The sequence below is a fragment of the Heterodontus francisci genome, chromosome 6, assembly GCF_036365525.1.
Source record: "Heterodontus francisci isolate sHetFra1 chromosome 6, sHetFra1.hap1, whole genome shotgun sequence".
NCBI lineage: Eukaryota > Metazoa > Chordata > Chondrichthyes > Heterodontiformes > Heterodontidae > Heterodontus > Heterodontus francisci.
The window spans coordinates 37,777,512-37,794,480 of record NC_090376.1 but is presented as its reverse complement, the minus strand read 5'-3'; positions in this window follow the sequence as shown (position 1 = coordinate 37,794,480).

Below are 16,969 nucleotides of genomic sequence, written 5' to 3'. Positions count from 1 at the left end.
ACTGGAGGCAGAGACAGAGAGAGAGAGAGAGAGGAGCATGGCGGGAGTAGAGGTTTAAAAAGTGCACCAAAAGCCCAGAGTCAGAGGCCAGAGACAGAGACAGAGCGAGAGAGAGGAGCATGGAGGGAGCAGCAGGAGCAAAGCAGGGCAAAATCTAAAAGTGACATCAAGGTGATGGCACAATCAACAGTGAGAGCAGGGAAACAGAGATCCGCCGGGGTGAGTATACAGGTAAGCTTTTAATTTAATTTAAATTAAATCAAACATAGCATCAAACATCACAGGGAAGCGGGTAGGTTATTGGTTTGGGAAGAAACTACCTGTTTGGTGAGTATCTGGTCAGTGATTAATGTCCATTCTAATCCTAATGTTTAAAATAGTAAAGGAACTAGTGGTGAGCTTAATAAAATATATAAAAAACAGGAAAATAAAATAAATAATTGAACAAAATAATTAAGTAGTTAATTAAAACACATTAAGAATGGCAGGACAGGTGATGTGTCATGGCGGCAGCACATGGGTGCTCCTGGATGCCAGTGTGATCCAGGGCAAACACGTCTGCAGTAAGTGTTCGAGGCTTGAAGAGCTTCGGCTCAGAGTCATTGAACTGGAGTCCAAGCTGCTGACACTTTGAATCATCAGGGAGCGGGAAAGTTACCTGGACATTTGTACCAGGAGGCAGTCACAGTTCTTAGCATAGGGTCTTCTGATTTGGTCAGTGGTCAGGGACAGGAGAGTGTGGCTGCAGCTGAGGCAGGTAAGGGGACCCAGGGGGCAGGAGTGCAGGAGCCTCAGCCTTTGCAATTGTCCAACAGGTCTGAGGTTCTTTCATCTTGTTTGGATGAAAGTGGGGGCTGCAGGGTGGATGAGCAACCTGACCAAGGCACCATGGTACAGGAAACTATTCAAGTGGAGAGAGAAAAAAGAAATGTAGTGGTAGTAGGGGATAGTATAGTTACGGGGATTGACACTGTTCTCGGCAGCAAAGAGCAAGAGTCCAGACAGCAGTGTTTGGGACATCTGCTCAGGGCTGGAGAGGAACATATAGTGGGAGGGGGAGGATCCAGTCATCGTGGTCCATGTAGGTACCAATGATATAGGCAGGACGAGAAAAGAGGCTCTGCATAGTCAATATGAGGAACGAGGTGTCAAATTAAGAAGCAGAACCTCAAAGGTAATCATCTCTGGATTATTACCTGAGCCATGTGCAAATTGGCATAGGGCAAATAAGATCAGAGAAACTAATGCGTGGCTCAAAGACTGGTATGGTAAAAGTGGATTCCGGTTCGTGGGGCACTGGCACCAGTACTGGGGAAAGTGGTGGCTGTACCATTGGCATGGTCTAAACTTGAACCATGCTGGGGCCGGTATTCTAGCGAGCTGCATACTAGGAAAGTAGAGAGGGTTTTAAACTGAATAGTGGGGGCAAGGGATCAAATTTGGGAAGATGTGGTAAATCAAGGAGTAGAGACAAGGCAAGAGAGAAAGGTATGAAGATGGGAAATGATAAACAGACTGTGACAGGAAGGGACAGAGCATACAAATCTAAGAGTAAGTCAACAGATAAGGCTAGACGTTACAAAAATAATAAAGGGACAAAACTAAAGGCTCTGTATCTGAATGCACGTAGCATTCGAAACAAAACAGATGAACTGAGAGCGCAAATAGAAATAAATCAGTACGATCTGATAGCCATTGCAGCGACATGGCTGTAGGACGACATAGATTGGGACCTGAATATTGAAGGGTACGTGGCATTTAGGAAGGACAGGAAGCTAGGAAAAGGTGGAGGGGTAGCTCTCTTAATTAATGATGATATTAGCGCAACAGAGAGAGATGACCTAAGTTCAGGAGACCAGGATGTAGAAGCAGTTTGGGTAGAGATGAGAAATCATAAAGGCAAGAAGTCACTTGTGGGAGTGGTGTACAGGGCACCTAACATTAACCACACTGTAGGATGGGGTATAAAGGAAGAAATAATGGCAGCTTGTCAGAAAGGTACAGTGATAATTATGGGGGATTTTAACTTACATATAGACTAGAAAAATCAGATGGGCAGAGGTAGCCTAGATGAGTAGTACATAGAATGTTTTCAGGATAATTTCTTGGAACAATACCTTCTGGAGCCAACCAGAGAGCAGGCTATACTGGACCTGGTATTGTGCAACAAGATAGGATTAATTAATGACCTCATAGTTAAGGTGCCCCTAGGTAGCAGCGATCATAATATGATTGAATTGTACATTCAGTTTAAGGAATAGAAGAGTGGGACCAAGACTAATATTTTAAACTTAAATAAGGAAAATTATGAGGGCATAAAAATAGAGCTAGTTAAAGTGAACTGGCAAATCAGGATAAGGGATAGGTCAATAGCGATGCAGTGGCAGACATTTAAGGGGATATTTCAGAATACACAGAATAGATACATTTCAACGAGAAAGAAAAATTCCAAGGGTGGGACCCGCCATCCGTGGTTAACTAAAACAGTTAAAGATAGTATCAAACTTAAAGAAAAAGCCTATAATTGTGCAAAGATGGGAGGCAGGTCAGAAGATTGGACAGAATATAAAAAACAGCAAAGAATGACTAAAAGATTGATAAGGAAGGTAAAATTAGAGTACAAGAGAAAGCTAGCTAGAAATATAAAGACAGATAGTAAGAGTTTCTATAGATGTTTAAAATAGGAAAGAGTTAACAAAGTGAGCGTTGGTCCTATAGAAAGTCAGTCTGGGGAATCCTTTTCCTTTTCCTTTTAGGCCTCCTTGTCTCGAGAGACAATGAGTAAGCGCCTAGAGGTGGTCAGTGGTTTGTGGAGCAGCGCCTGGAGTGTCTATAAAGGCCAATTCTGGAGTGACAGACTCTTCCACAGGTGCTGCAGGTGAAGTTGGTTGTCAGGGCTGTTACACAATTGGCTCTCTCATTACACTTCTGTCTCTTTTCCTGCCAACTGCTGAGTCTCTTCGACTCGCCTCTCTTCAACCCTGCCTTTATAGCTGTCTGCCAGCTCTGGCTGACAACTGGCTCCCACGACTTGTGGTCAATGTCACAGGACTTCATGTTGCATTTGCAAGCGTTTTTAAAGTGGAGACATGTACGGCCGGTGGGTCTGATACCAGCGACGAGCTCGCTGTACCATACGTCCTTGGGAATCCTGCCGTCTTCCATGCGGCTCATATGGCCAAGCCATCTCAAGCATTGTTGGCTCAGTAGGGCGTACATGCTGGGCATGTTGGCTGCCTCGAGGACTTCTGCATTGGAGATCCGGTCCTGCCACCTGATGCCAAGGATTCTCTGGAGACAGCAAAGATGGAATGAAAGACATCGCTCTTGGCTGACATACGTTGTCCAGGCCTCGCTGCCGTAGAGCAAGGTACTGAGGACACAGGCTTGAAATGCTCGGACTTTTGTGTTCCGTGTCAGTGCGCCATTTTCCCACACTCCCTTGGCCAGTCTGGACATCGCAGCAGACGTTTTTCCCATGTGCTTGTTGATTTCTGCTTCGAGAGGCAGGTTGCTGTTGATGTTTGCGCCTAGGTAGGTGAACTCTTTAACCACTTCCAGAGCATGGTCGCCAATGTTGATGGATGGAGCATTTCTGATGTCCTGTCCCATGATGTTCCTTTTCTCAAAACTCATGGTTAGGTCAAATTCATTGCAGGCAGCCGCAAGCCTGTCGATGAGTCTCTGCAGACACTCTTCCGTGTGGGATGATAATTAATAATGGATAAAAAGGAGATGGAAGATGAACTGAACTGATATTTTGCATCAGCCTTCACTATTGAGGATACAAGTAACATCCCAGTATTAGCTGTAAGTCAGGAATTGGAAGGGAGGGAGGAACTCAAAAAAATTACAATCACCAGGAAAGTGATACTGGACAAATTGTTGGAGCCGCAGGCTGACAAGTCCCTGGGTCCTGATGGACTTCAACCTATAGCATTAAAAGAAGTAGCTATTGAGATAGTTGATGCGTTAGTTTTAATTTTCCAAAATTCCCTAGATTCGGGGAAGGTTCCATTAGATTGGAAAATAGCGAATGTAACTCCTTTATTCAAAAAGGGGAGGAGAAAGAAAGCAGGAAACTACAGGCCTGCTGGTTAAGATCTGTCTTAGCGAAAATGTTAGATATTATTAAAGACGGCATAGCAGGGCATTTAGAAAAATTCAAGGTAATCGGGCTGAGTCAACATGGTTTTGTGAAAGGGAAATCATGTTTAACCAATTTATTGGAGTTCTTTGAGGGAGTTACATGTGCTGTGGACAAAGGGGAAGTGGTGGATGTATTGTACTTAAATTTCCAGAAGGCATTTGATAAGGTGCCACATCAAAGTTATTGCAGAAAATAAAAGCTCATAGTGTACGGGGTAACATATTGGCATGGATAGAAGATTGGTTAGCTAACAGGAAACAGAGAGTAGGCATAAATGGGTCATTTTCTGGTTGGCAAGATGTAACGAGTGGTGTGCCACAGGGATCTGTGCTGGGGCCTTAACGTTTTACAATTTATATAAATGACTTGGATGAAGGGACCGAAGGTATGGTTTCTAAATTTGCTGATAACACAAAGATAGGTGGGAAAGTAACTTGTGAAGAGGACATAAGGGGGCTACAAAAGGATATAGACAGGTTAAGTGAGTGAGCAAAGATTTGGCAGATGGAGTATAATGTGGGAAAGTGTGAAATTGTTCCCTTTGGCAGGAAGAATAATAAAGAAGCATATTATCTAAATGGTGAGAGATTGCAGAGCTCTGAGATGCAGAGGTACCTGGGTGTCCTATTGCATGAATTGCAAAAGGCTAGTATGCAGGTACAGCACGTAATTAGGAAAGCTAATAGAATGTTATTGTTTATCGCGAGTGGAATTGAATACAAAAGTAGGGAGGTTATGCTTCAGCTATACTGGGCATTGGTGAGACTACATCTGGAGTACTGTGTACGGTACTGGTCTCCTTATTTAAGGAAGGATGTAAATGCGTAAATACAGAAGGTTTACTAGACTAATAACTGGAATCGGCGGGCTGTCTTATGAGGCAAGATTGGACAGGCTAGGCTTGAATCCGCTGGAATTTAGAAGAGTTAGAAGCAACTTGATTGAAACATATAAGATCCTGAGGGGTCTTGACAGGGTGGATGTAGAAAGGATGTTTCCCCTTGTGGGAGAATCTAGAACTAGGGGTCACTGTTTAAAAATAAGGGGTCGCCCATTTAAGACTGAGATGAGGAGAAATTTTTTCTCTCGGGGGTCATGAGTCTTTGGAATTCGCTTCCTTAAATGGTGGTGGAAACAGAGTCTTTGAATATTTTTAAGGCAAAGGTAGATTCTTGATAAGCAAGGGGGTGGAAGGTTATCGGGGGTAGGTGGAAATGTGGAGTAATCAGTTCAGCCATGAACTTCCTGAATGGCGGAACAGGCTTGAAGGGTCGTGTGGCCTGTTCCTGCTCCTAAATCATATGTTCATATGTTCGTATTAGCTGATGGTACAAAGACTAAGGGACATATGGACAGGTTTGGATAAGAGATGCAGGGGATGTGAGGAAGAACTTTTTTATGCAGCAACTGGATTGACCTGAAACTCGCTGCTTATGAGGATGGTGGAAGCAGAGATGATCAATGATTTCAACAAGAAATTGGATGGGCACTTGAGGGAAATAAACTTACAGGGGCTACAGGAATAGTGCAGGGGCATGGGACTGACTGGGCTATTCTACAGGGAACCAGCATGGAGTTGATGGGCCAAATGGCCTCCTTCTCTACTGTAATGACTGTATAGTCAGAGTTTTACCAGCCTATTGGAGATGGGCTGGGAGGCACGACGGATGGTAAAATGGTGTCGGGAGGGAGGTCCGATGTGTTTCTGCCACCAGGAATATTCCCAGTGGCGGGAATGTCAGTGCCTGAGCTGCACACCGACCAGAGGTCAGTGACCAATTCATCCAATTAATTGGCCTGTTGATGGCCATTTTAACAGGCTGCCAGGATTTTACGAGGGTTTGGCCCCAGCCTCGTGGGGAGACTGCCAGATACATCGAGGTGGCCTCCCAGTGGCTTTTCGGGGCTGGGTGGGGGGGGGGGAACCTTCCTTTCTGGACGCTCCCTGTCCCACGAAGAGGCCACCCAGCAGTAATGGCCACCCCCGCAGTCCGAATGCTGCCATTGGAGAGTACATCCCTCTGATCATCAGGACCTGCCTGCCTGGCCCTGGCACATCAATATTTTTAACCCGCCGCTTTGAGGGTGTCTCAATCTGGAGGTGCCCTCACTTTTACCTTGCAGCTTCAGACACAGCCAGCTCTAACACTGCTGGGGTTGCAGAGCTGCCAGCTCTCTGTTTGGGCCAGTAGCTCGGCGAGGCAGACAGTGATCCTGGCATCAGCCTCGTAATTGGCTGCCACTGGTAAAATTGCCTTGCGGTCCCACCATTCATCCTCACAGGCTCAGGACCCGCAGTAGGTTCTAATGTTAGGAACCAGGGCAAGCTGATAAAATTGCAGCCTATGATAACTAAGAAGGAAATGTGCTACAACTTGTTCTAGTAGCACAGATTCTTCCTTTGAATGCACTGGGATGACAGATGGTATTTGACTTGTAGAGACTGTAGTAAATGTCATGTACTCTGAAAAAATCAAAGGCCAAATAATCATGGGCATAAGTTAGACTGTTTCAAAATTCCTAAGTCTTCAGTCGTCTGCCAGTCAAAGATTTTGTGGGTGGTATTGGTTTGCACTCGTAGAGAGAAATGAGCTGAAAGTAAACAGCCAGTCTGTTTTGCTCCTCAACTAAGTTTTGTTTCCATGGAAAAGAAAAAATCTTGCATTTATATAGCGCTTTTCACAACCTCAGTACATCCCAAAGCACTTTACAGCCAATGATGTATTTTTGAAGTGCAGTGGCTCTTGTAATGTAGGAAGCATGGCAACCAATTTTTTCACAGCAAACTCCCACAAACAGAAATGTGATAATGACCAGATGATCTGTCTTTAGTGATGTAGATTGAGGGAGAAATATTGGCCAGGACACGGTGGATAACTCCCTGCTCTTATTAGAATCATACACTGTAATTTACACTCCCGCAAAGAGTGGGATGGTGGCGGGGGTTGGGGGCTGGTGGGTGTAAGATGGAGTAGGAGGCTTGCAGGGCCCTTTCCGACCTGCTTCCGCCTCTGCCGCCATTTTTCACAGAGCGGTGGTGGCGAGAAAGAGCCCGCAGTCAAGGCCTTTAAGTGGTCAATTAACAGCCACTTAAAGGGCCTCCGCCCACTGCTACGGCAGGAGGGCGGCCTAGGCCTGAGAAAAGCCGCCTGTAAAAAGTAGGCAACCTTCTGACGGCCTGGGGGGGCCCTCCTGATTGGGCAACCCCGATGCCTCAACCACCCCCAACGCCCAACTTTCCCCTTACCGCCCCCAATCAACGCCCCTTGCCTCACAGGGGTCTGACCGATCACCCCCGGCGAAGCCCCAAAAACTTACCTCTTTTCCATCCGCTCCGTCATCTTGATTTTGAAGCTGGGATGCAGTCCCAGCAATGGCCACCATGACTGGTGGTGCTGCTGGGACTAAGAGCTGCCCGGCCTGCTGATTGAGGCTTGCCTCAATGAGGTGGAAGTCCTTCCTAAGACCAATTAAGAGCCTGGAGACCATAAAATCCGGACTGGATCCCCAGGCCCAGTGGAGAAAGGATCGCCACCTACCTTTTGGTCGGTGGACGGCTCCCATCCGACAAGCACAAAATTCCAGCCATAGAGTGATTTACAGCATAAAAGGAGGCCATTTGGCCCATCAAGTCCATGCCATCTCTCCGTGGAGCAATCCAATCAGTCCCTCTCCCCTGCTGGATCATGCCATGGGATCTTTTATGCTCATCTGAGAGGGCAGACGGGGCCTTGGTTTGTTGTCTCATCCAAAGAAGAGTGCGTCTGACAGTGCAGCACTCCCTCAGTACTGCACTAGAGTGTCATCTGGATTTTGTCCTCAAGTCTCTGGATTGGGACTTGAATCCACAACCTTTTGAGGTTAGTGTGCTAACACTGAGCCATGAAAAATCAGATGGTGTGTAAAATGGCAGCACATTTCATGCTACTAGCATAGATCGATTTCACCCTCTCCGATTCAGAAACAATCATTCTATACTAAATAAATAGGAGCATCTATCTGTCGTATTTTATAACTAAATATTTATTCTTGGCATAAGCTGCAGTATGTTCATCTGACTCACATTTTAGACACTCCCTCAATCATAATTTAACATTAATTCACCAGCATTTCACCTTTGGGACCTCGGCTTGACCTGGTTCAGATTGATGGGATAAAATTCTCCTGTGTGTGCTGGTGTGTAAAGAGAGTTTAGGGAATCTCAGCTGGTTCCTGGGAAGCATTGGAATGTGGCATAAAAACTGCCCCTCATTGACACTGTCATTTAAAAAGATACAGGACAGCTGTGAAAAAAAATGACACACTGGAAAACCACCAGATAGTCGGGTGTGCTGCAAATTGGGCACACTGACCACTTCATTCAAGTCTCTCAAGTGCAATCCAGCCAAGTGAAGCTCCACATCAGGAACAAGGCTTGAAAAATTCACCACTAATACTGGAGCAAAATAGAGCAATGTGGTTGACTCCTATCTGTCCTCTAAAATGGCCTAGCAAGCCACTCAGTTGTCAAGGGCAATTAGAGATGGGCAACAAATGCTGGCCTTGCCAGTGATGCCCACATCCCATGAAATAATAAAAAAGACTTAAAGGGCTTCCAGCCCTGCATTCACTGCTGCTTGGTTTAAAGTAGTGCCTTCCTGAATGCACTGAAGAATCCTTCTGCTGCCTCTCTTCCCTGATAGGCAAGCGGCTGAATGCGAGCCTGCAGTGAAAATGGCTGAAAGAAGACCACGGTTTAGCGATGCCTCCCTGCTGGTTCTCCTCCAGGCTGCAAGGGAAAGTCAGTAGGTCCTCTTGCCCAAGGATGGGAAGAGACCTGCCCGCCTGACCAAACAAGCTTGGACAGAGATTGTGGAGGAGGTCAGTAGCTGTGCGGTCACCCGCAGGACATGGCTCCGGTGCAGGAAACAGGTCAATGATCTGATCCAGGCTGCTAAGGTGAGAACTCCAAACATTTTTGACCCTTTGGGCATTGCATGTGGTAGAGGGAGAGTGAGCAGCAGGTCATGTTGACTGAGGCCTGGCTGCATATTTTTGAGCAGGGCACATCAGTCGTTGTTTAACCCCATGTAGCCCCTTGATCGGGGCCACATGTAGGAGGCATATGTGTGTCCTCATCATGGACCACTGGACTATCACCATCATAGGTCTTCGGCTTGTCCCAACTGGGGGACTAATTTTGTTCATTGTGTCTGCAGGAGGAGACGTCTCACAATTGAAAAGAGTTTGCCTTAGGCTGTGGAGCACATTATCTCCATGTTTTAAGCTTGATGGAGGAGGCTATGCAACTGGCAGGGCTGATGGCTTGACAGGGGCGCCTCAAGAGAGCGAGTGAGCATCTCCTGGGGCGCAAGGGTGCATATGTTACAAATGAACCATGCTGCTCATGTGTTCAGTACTGCATAAATGGAGCTACACAGTTGGGGTAGTTGGAATGTCGTAATGGGAAGACCTTAACCCTTCAATGTATCTGTTTTCTCAAGCAGGCCAAGATGAATGACAAGAGCAAAGAGCTGGAGAGACTTGGGGTCAGCCGGCCACCTCTGAGCAGGAGGATCCTCAGAAGGTGCAACGTCACATCATTTCCCCGCACCCTCCACCAGTACAAATACTCTCATGTTGGTGGATATCCATTTGTGGTTAGATTCCGGCACACAACCTGGTGAGCACACCACAGACGTGCCTGGGCAGCTAATGGAGACTGTGACAACCAAGACCACCGGCAGTCGGAGGACTGTGGGAGGCCAGGCCCCTGCTGATACCCAGGCTGATGACGTGCCTCTGGTGTCACTGGCAACCTGAGAAATGCTGCAGCTGCAGCGAGAGGTAAGGCAACACCTGGCAGAGATGCCAGAGTCTGATGGAGGAGTCCATCCAGGCCTTGAGTGCCCGTCTGGCTTCCTCCATTGAAAGATTATTGACTCTCATGGAGAGCCAGATCCTGTAGACCAATCAGTGGCTGCTAGAGATGCGCGCAGACCTGCACACCATCGCATTGGCCATGAGCTCTATGCAGTGGTGTCAAAGTGAGTGGGGGACAAGGCACCTGGAGTCTCTACCAGGTCACATCCCTCTCAGGTTAGCAGGGAGGTACAAATGTGCCTTATAAGTGGGGGAGAAATGGCTGGCTGCCACATCTGGGGACTCCTCTCAGGGTGCTCCAGGCCTCAGGCAACCAGAGGACGGCCACCAAGGTCAGCTCCAGCCAGGGGGCAGCAAGGTCAGCAGCCTGCCTCCAGCACAGCTGACAGCCCAGGGGGAGCGCCATGTAGGAAAAACAGCGTTAACATTTCAGGTCTGTGACCTTTCATCGGAACTCAGTAAGTTGAGTCGCAGATCTAAAACGTTAACTCTGTTTCTCTCCCCAGAGATGCTGCCAGACCTGTTGAGTATTTCCAGCATCTTCTGTCTTTATTTGAAAAATTCACCCTTTTTTAACAGCCCACACACAGAGATCACTGATAGGTTAATTTTAATTTGCTAGTGCTCCTGTTTTCTGGGAAAGGGATAATGCTGCTTTAACAGCTCAGCTGGGCATATTTCTCAAAGTATAAAAACAATCCTGACATCTCATGCAACAAACATAAATTCTAAGCTGAACCTTCGAGGCAGATTACGTCAATGAAATTGGATGAAAGTGCCTTGACTCACAAAAATGTACTAGAAATCATTGCTGAAGGGGGTTTAATGTTCAGTCCATCGAAATAACAACTGAATTCTAGGAAAGGTTTAAGTTTACTAAATAATAATGCTTAGAAGTAATTAAAAAAAAAAAAAAGAATTTCCTTGGTCTTGATTCTCTACCCTATGAATTTCACTCGCACATTGGGCTAGATAATAACTTCAAAATGCACTGGAAGCGGGGGTTGGGGGGGAGGTGCTGGGAGGTGGGGGCATGAGGTCCAGTAGCATGTGGGAAACCCGGAAGTCAGTGCAATGCATCTGTCAGTGTTTTTTTTTAATTCAGCCACTACATTAACCTATTATTTCTGGATTCCTGACAAATTAAGTTGAGCATGCGTGATGACGACCCACATAAGTCAACTTGAACTCCAATATTTAAACAGTCATTGCAAACATGTAATTTGATGGATTCTGGAGTTGGGAGCAGAACACAAGGAAGTAACAGAATGAAGAGCCGCTGCACCTCGCTTTAGTGATGTCTTCCTCAATGCGATGCTGCAGGCAGTCAGGGCCTGCAGGCAGATACTATATCCCATTGATGGGAGGAAGAAGCCTGCAAATGAAGCCAAGAAGGCATGGCTGGAGGTAACAGAGGAGGTCAGAAGCAGGAGTGTGATGCCTGGATTCAATGCTGAAAGCAGTAATGACCATAGCAGCTGGGCAGGAAAGGTGAGTAAAGTGGCACATTCACCTACCTCCTGATTTACTTAACACCCCAACCCCCTCGCTCTGCCTTCTCAAGCCTACTCCAGCACATCACTCCTCACACCCACTTATCTTGCAGATGCACCTATTCCTCTCCACCTGTGCACTTCCTCACATCCCATCTGTCCATCCACTACTGACACTCACCCTCAACTTTATGCCTCTCCCTCATAGTTACTGTCATGCTAGGCCCTCACCTGCCAAGAAAGAGGCACATTAATTTTGTCATGAACATTGATTTTAAGCTGTTACTGGTGTGAAGAAAGGACTTATTAAACAGATCAGCTGTGGCTGGAAAAGATATTTGCATATTAACAGACAGTGTTTGGAAGGACAAAGCAGCCATTCCCTGACACATTCAACCCACAATGGACTTTTGACCACCAGATGTTGAAGGTGGGGGAGCTCGTATTCCAGGTTGACTGCTAAGATGGCCGAATACACAAACGGACATGGTCAAACCAGCTAGTCACATGACTAACCTGCTGGGCAACTTGAGTTTTTTGAATTTGTTCAAACAGTTTGGGCGGAAAGTCTGTTTGCTCCTGGACTGAGAAGATCTCTCTCCTGTCTGCTCCCATCTCTTTCACACAAGCCTCTGAATCCACTGAAGACACATGAATCCCAAGAGAGAAAAGTCTCCTACAGCGAACAAGGTTTAAGGATACACGACGCACCCACGCTAGCATGCATACTCGATACACACATGCAAATATAGACAGAAAAGAGCAGAAGAAAAGTGAAGTGGAAAAGTTTGAGGCAATATCTGAAGAGTTTTTGTTATGGTTCTTTGAGCTCACTGCAGAGTTCTTATTTATTTTTTTTATTTTTATTTTTTTTTATTTAGAGATACAGCACTGAAACAGGCCCTTCGGCCCACCAAGTCTGTGCCGACCATTAACCACCCATTTATACTAATCCTACACTAATCCCATATTCTTACCACATCCTCACCTGTCCCTATATTCCCCTACCACCTACCTATACTAGGGGCAATTTATAATGGCTAATTTACCGATCAACCTGCAAGTCTTTTGGCTGTGGGAGGAAACCGGAGCACCCAGAGGAAACCCACGCAGACACAGGGAGAACTTGCAAACTCCACACAGGCAGTACCCAGAATTGAACCCGGGTCGCTAGAGCTGTGAGGCTGCGGTGCTAACCACTGCGCCACTGTGCCGCCCTTAATTGTAAGTAGTTCTTGCTTTTCGTTTGGGCCCACTATTCCAGCTGGTCCAATCAGTCCTGGCCCCTGTGGATTGCATCACCCCAGCAGGCCCTGGAATGTGCTTCCCCACCCCCTCACTGTCCGGTGATCAACATCCATTGTGGGTTGAATGTGTCAGGGAATGGTCCTTTGTCTACACAAGCACTGTCTGTTCGTGTACACATTTTTTTTCCAGCTACGGCTGATCTATTCAATAAGTCATTTCTTCACTCCAGCAACAGTTTAAAAATCAATGTTCATATGACAAAACCAATATGCCTCATTCTTGGCAGGTGGGGGCCTGCATGGCACCTTGACAGTTCTAATTCATGTCTTTAATCTCCCACAGGGCCTACGAGCATCCCGCACGGGGTGTTGTCGGACGACAACGATGACTGTTTAGAAGAGGTCACTCACTCTGAGGGTGCACTGTTACAAGACTCAGGCAAACCATGGACCAGCACATATACTCACACTTTGATGGGGGATAGTGGGTTTTCACCTGGCGACCCACACATCACAGGTTAGCAAGAGCAGATGGTGGAGTCAAGGACAGTAATGACGATTCCATGTCAGACGGCACAGGACACTCCAAACTCTGCTAAGCTGGATGCAAGTGTTGAACCTTGGGGGTTGTTGCAGAAGAGGATACTTCTGGAGTAGCAGTGAAGTATGTGTGATATACTGGCAGGCTTTCCAGCTACACTGTGCATGCTTGCAGAGAAATCAGAGGAGTCCACCTCAAGCATGAGTGGCATGAAATTGCAGGCCTTTGCAATGATGTCTTCATCCATGGAAAGAGTGGCCAACTGCATGCAGCATCAAGAGCATCAATCGAATGAGTGCACACAGGCCCTCACCAATGTCTTGCACACTATGAATGTCACCTTAAATAGGATTCATGAAACTCTAGCCTTGGCCGTTCATCACCCCGCATCGGCAGCAAAGTGCTCTACATTTCATTGCTAGTAGGGATGATGATGAAAGGGGACATGGAAGTGGGGACTCACCTCAAAGCACTTACACTTCTCACCCGTTGCCTCCCTCAATCGGTATCCCACATGCTGCCATGTCCCAATGGCTGAGTCTGACCCTGCATAGGTGCAGGTGGAGGAGACTGGCAGGGCCCCCTGGCCTCCAGAATGTAGAGGGCATTGCCCAAGAGTATCTCAGCAGTCACAGCAGGGATCTGAGCAGACTGCCTCTACCTCTGCTGATGCCACAAGGGTTGCAACACATGGAAGTGCTAAGAAGAGGCACAGTAAAGACTTTTAGTTGCACAAGAATATGCACATGGGTGTGTTACACAATGCTAGACATAGAAACAAAGGAAACAGGAGCATGAGTAGGCCATTCGGCTCCTTGGACCTGCTCTGCCTTTCAACTGGATCATGGCTGATCTTCTACGTCAACGCCATTTTCTCACACTAAACCCATATCCCTTGATATCTTTCATATCTAGAAATCTATCAATCTATGTCTTGAACATACTCAATGACTGAGCCTCCACAGACCTCTGGGATAGAGAATTCCACAGATTCACCACCCTCTGAGTGAAGAAGTTCCTCCTCATCTCAGTTGTAAATAGCCTACCTCCTATTCTGAGACTATGTCCTCTGGTTCTAGAACCCCTAGTCAGGGGAAACTTCCTTCCTGCATCTACCCTGTTGATCCATAGAACATAGAACATAGAACAGTACAGCACAGTACAGGCCCTTCGGCCCACGATGTTGTGCCGAACCTTTAACCTACTCTAAGATCAAACTAACTACCTACCCTTCATTCTACTATCATCCATGTACCTATCCAAGAGTCGCTTAAATGTTCCTAATGTATCTGCTTCTACTACCACCGCTGGCAGCGCATTCCACGCACCCACCACTCTCTGTGTAAAGAACCTACCTCTGACATCTCCCCGAAACCTTCCTCCAATCACCCTAATATTATGCCCCCTGGTGATAGCCCTTTCCACCCTGGGAAAAAGTCTCTGGCTATCCACTCTATCTATGCCTCTCATCATCTTGTACCCCTCTATCAAGTCACCTCTCATCCTTCTTCGCTCCAATGAGAAAAGCCCTAGCTCCCTCAACCTTTCTTCGTAAGACATGCCCTCCAGTCCAGGCAGCATCCTGGTAAATCTCCTCTGCACCCTCTCTAAAGCTTCCACATCCTTCCGATAATGAGGCGACCAGAACTGAACACAATATTCCAAGTGTGGTCGAACCAGGGCCTTATAGAGCTGCAGCATAACCTCGCGGCTCTTAAACTCAATCCCCCTGTTAATGAAAGCCAACACACCATACACCTTCTTAACAACCCTATCAACTTGGGTGGCAACTTTGAGCGATCTATGGACATGGACCCCAAGATCCCTCTGTTCCTCCACACTACCAAGAATCCTGTCTTTAAGCCTGTATTCTGCATTCAAATTCGACCTTCCAAAATGAATCACTTCACACTTTTCCAGATTGAACTCCATCTGCCACTTCTCAGCCCAGCTCTGCATCCTGTCAATGTCCCGTTGCAACCTACAACAGCCTTCCACACTATCCACAACTCCAGCAACCTTCGTGTCATCGGCAAACATGCTAACCCAGCCTTCCACTTCCTCATCCAAGTCATTTATAAAAATCACAAAGTGCAGAGGTCCCAGAACAGATCCCTGCGGAACACCACTGGTCACCGAGCTCCATGCTGAATACTTTCCATCGACTACCACCCTCTGTCTTCTATGGGCCAGCCAATTTTGTATCCAGACAGCCAACTTCCCCTGTATCCCATGCCTCCTCACTTTCTGAATGAGCCTACCATGGGGAACCTTATCAAGCGCCTTGCTAAAATCCATATACACCACATCCACTGCTCTTCCTTCATCAATGTGTTTTGTCACATCTTCAAAGAATTCAATAAGGCTTATGAGGCATGACGTGCCCCTCACAAAGCCATGCTGACTGTCTCTAATCAAACCATGCTTTTCCAAATAATCAATAATCCTGTCTCTCAGAATCCTCTCCAATAATTTGCCCACTACCATCGTAAGACTGACTGGTCTATAATTCCCAGGGTTATCCCTATTCCCTTTCTTGAACAAGGGAACAACATTTGCCACCCTCCAATCATCCGGTACTCCTCCAGTGGACAGTGAGGACGCCAAGATCATCGCCAAAGGCGCAGCAATCTCTTCCCTCGTTTCCCGTAATATCCTTGGGTATATCCCATCTGGCCCCGGGGACTTATCTGTCCTCATATAATTCAAAATTTCCAGCACATCCTCCCTCTTAACCTCAACCTGTTCGAGCATATCAGCCTGTTCCACGCTGAACTCACAAACGACCAGGTCCCTCTCACTCGTGAATACTGAAGCAAAGTATTCATTTAGGACCTCCCCTACCTCCTCCGACTCCAGGCACAAGTTCCCTCCGCTATCCCTGATCGGTCCTACCCTCACTCTGGCCATCCTCTTGTTCCTCACATAAGTGTAGAACGCCTTGGGATTTTCCTTAATCCTACCCGCCAAGGTTTTTTCATGTCCCCTTCTAGCTCTCCGAAGTCCATTCTTCAGTTCCTTCCTGGCTACCTTGTAACCCTCTAGAGCCCTGTCTGATCCTTGCTTCCTCAACCTTAAGTAAGCTTCCTTCTTCCTCTTGACTAGCTGTTCCACATCTCTTGTCATCTAAGGTTCCTTCACCCTACCATCCCTTCCTTGCCTCATCGGGACAAACCTATCCAGCAGTCGCAGCAAGTGCTCCCTAAACAACCTCCACATTTCTGTCATGCATTTCCCTGAGAATATCTGTTCCCAGTTTATGCTCCCCAGTTCCTGCCAAATAGCATTGTAATTCCCCCTCCCCCAATTAAATATTTTCCCATCCCGTCTGCTCCTGTCCCTCTTCATGACTACAGTAAAGGTCAGAGAGTTGTGATCACTATCACCAAAATGCTCTCCCACCGAGAGATCTGCCACCTGGCCTGGTTCGTTGCCAAGCACCAAGTCCAACATAGCCTCCCCTCTAGTCGGCATATCTACATATTGAGTCAGGAAACCTTCCTGGACACACCTGACAAAAACTGCTCCATCCAAACTATTTGCACTAAGGAGGTTCCAGTCAATATTAGGGAAGTTGAAGTCACCCATGACAACAACCCTGTTACTTCTGCACCTTTCCAAAATCTGCCTCCCAATCTGTTCCTCCGTGTCTCTGTTGCTATTGGGGGGTCTATAG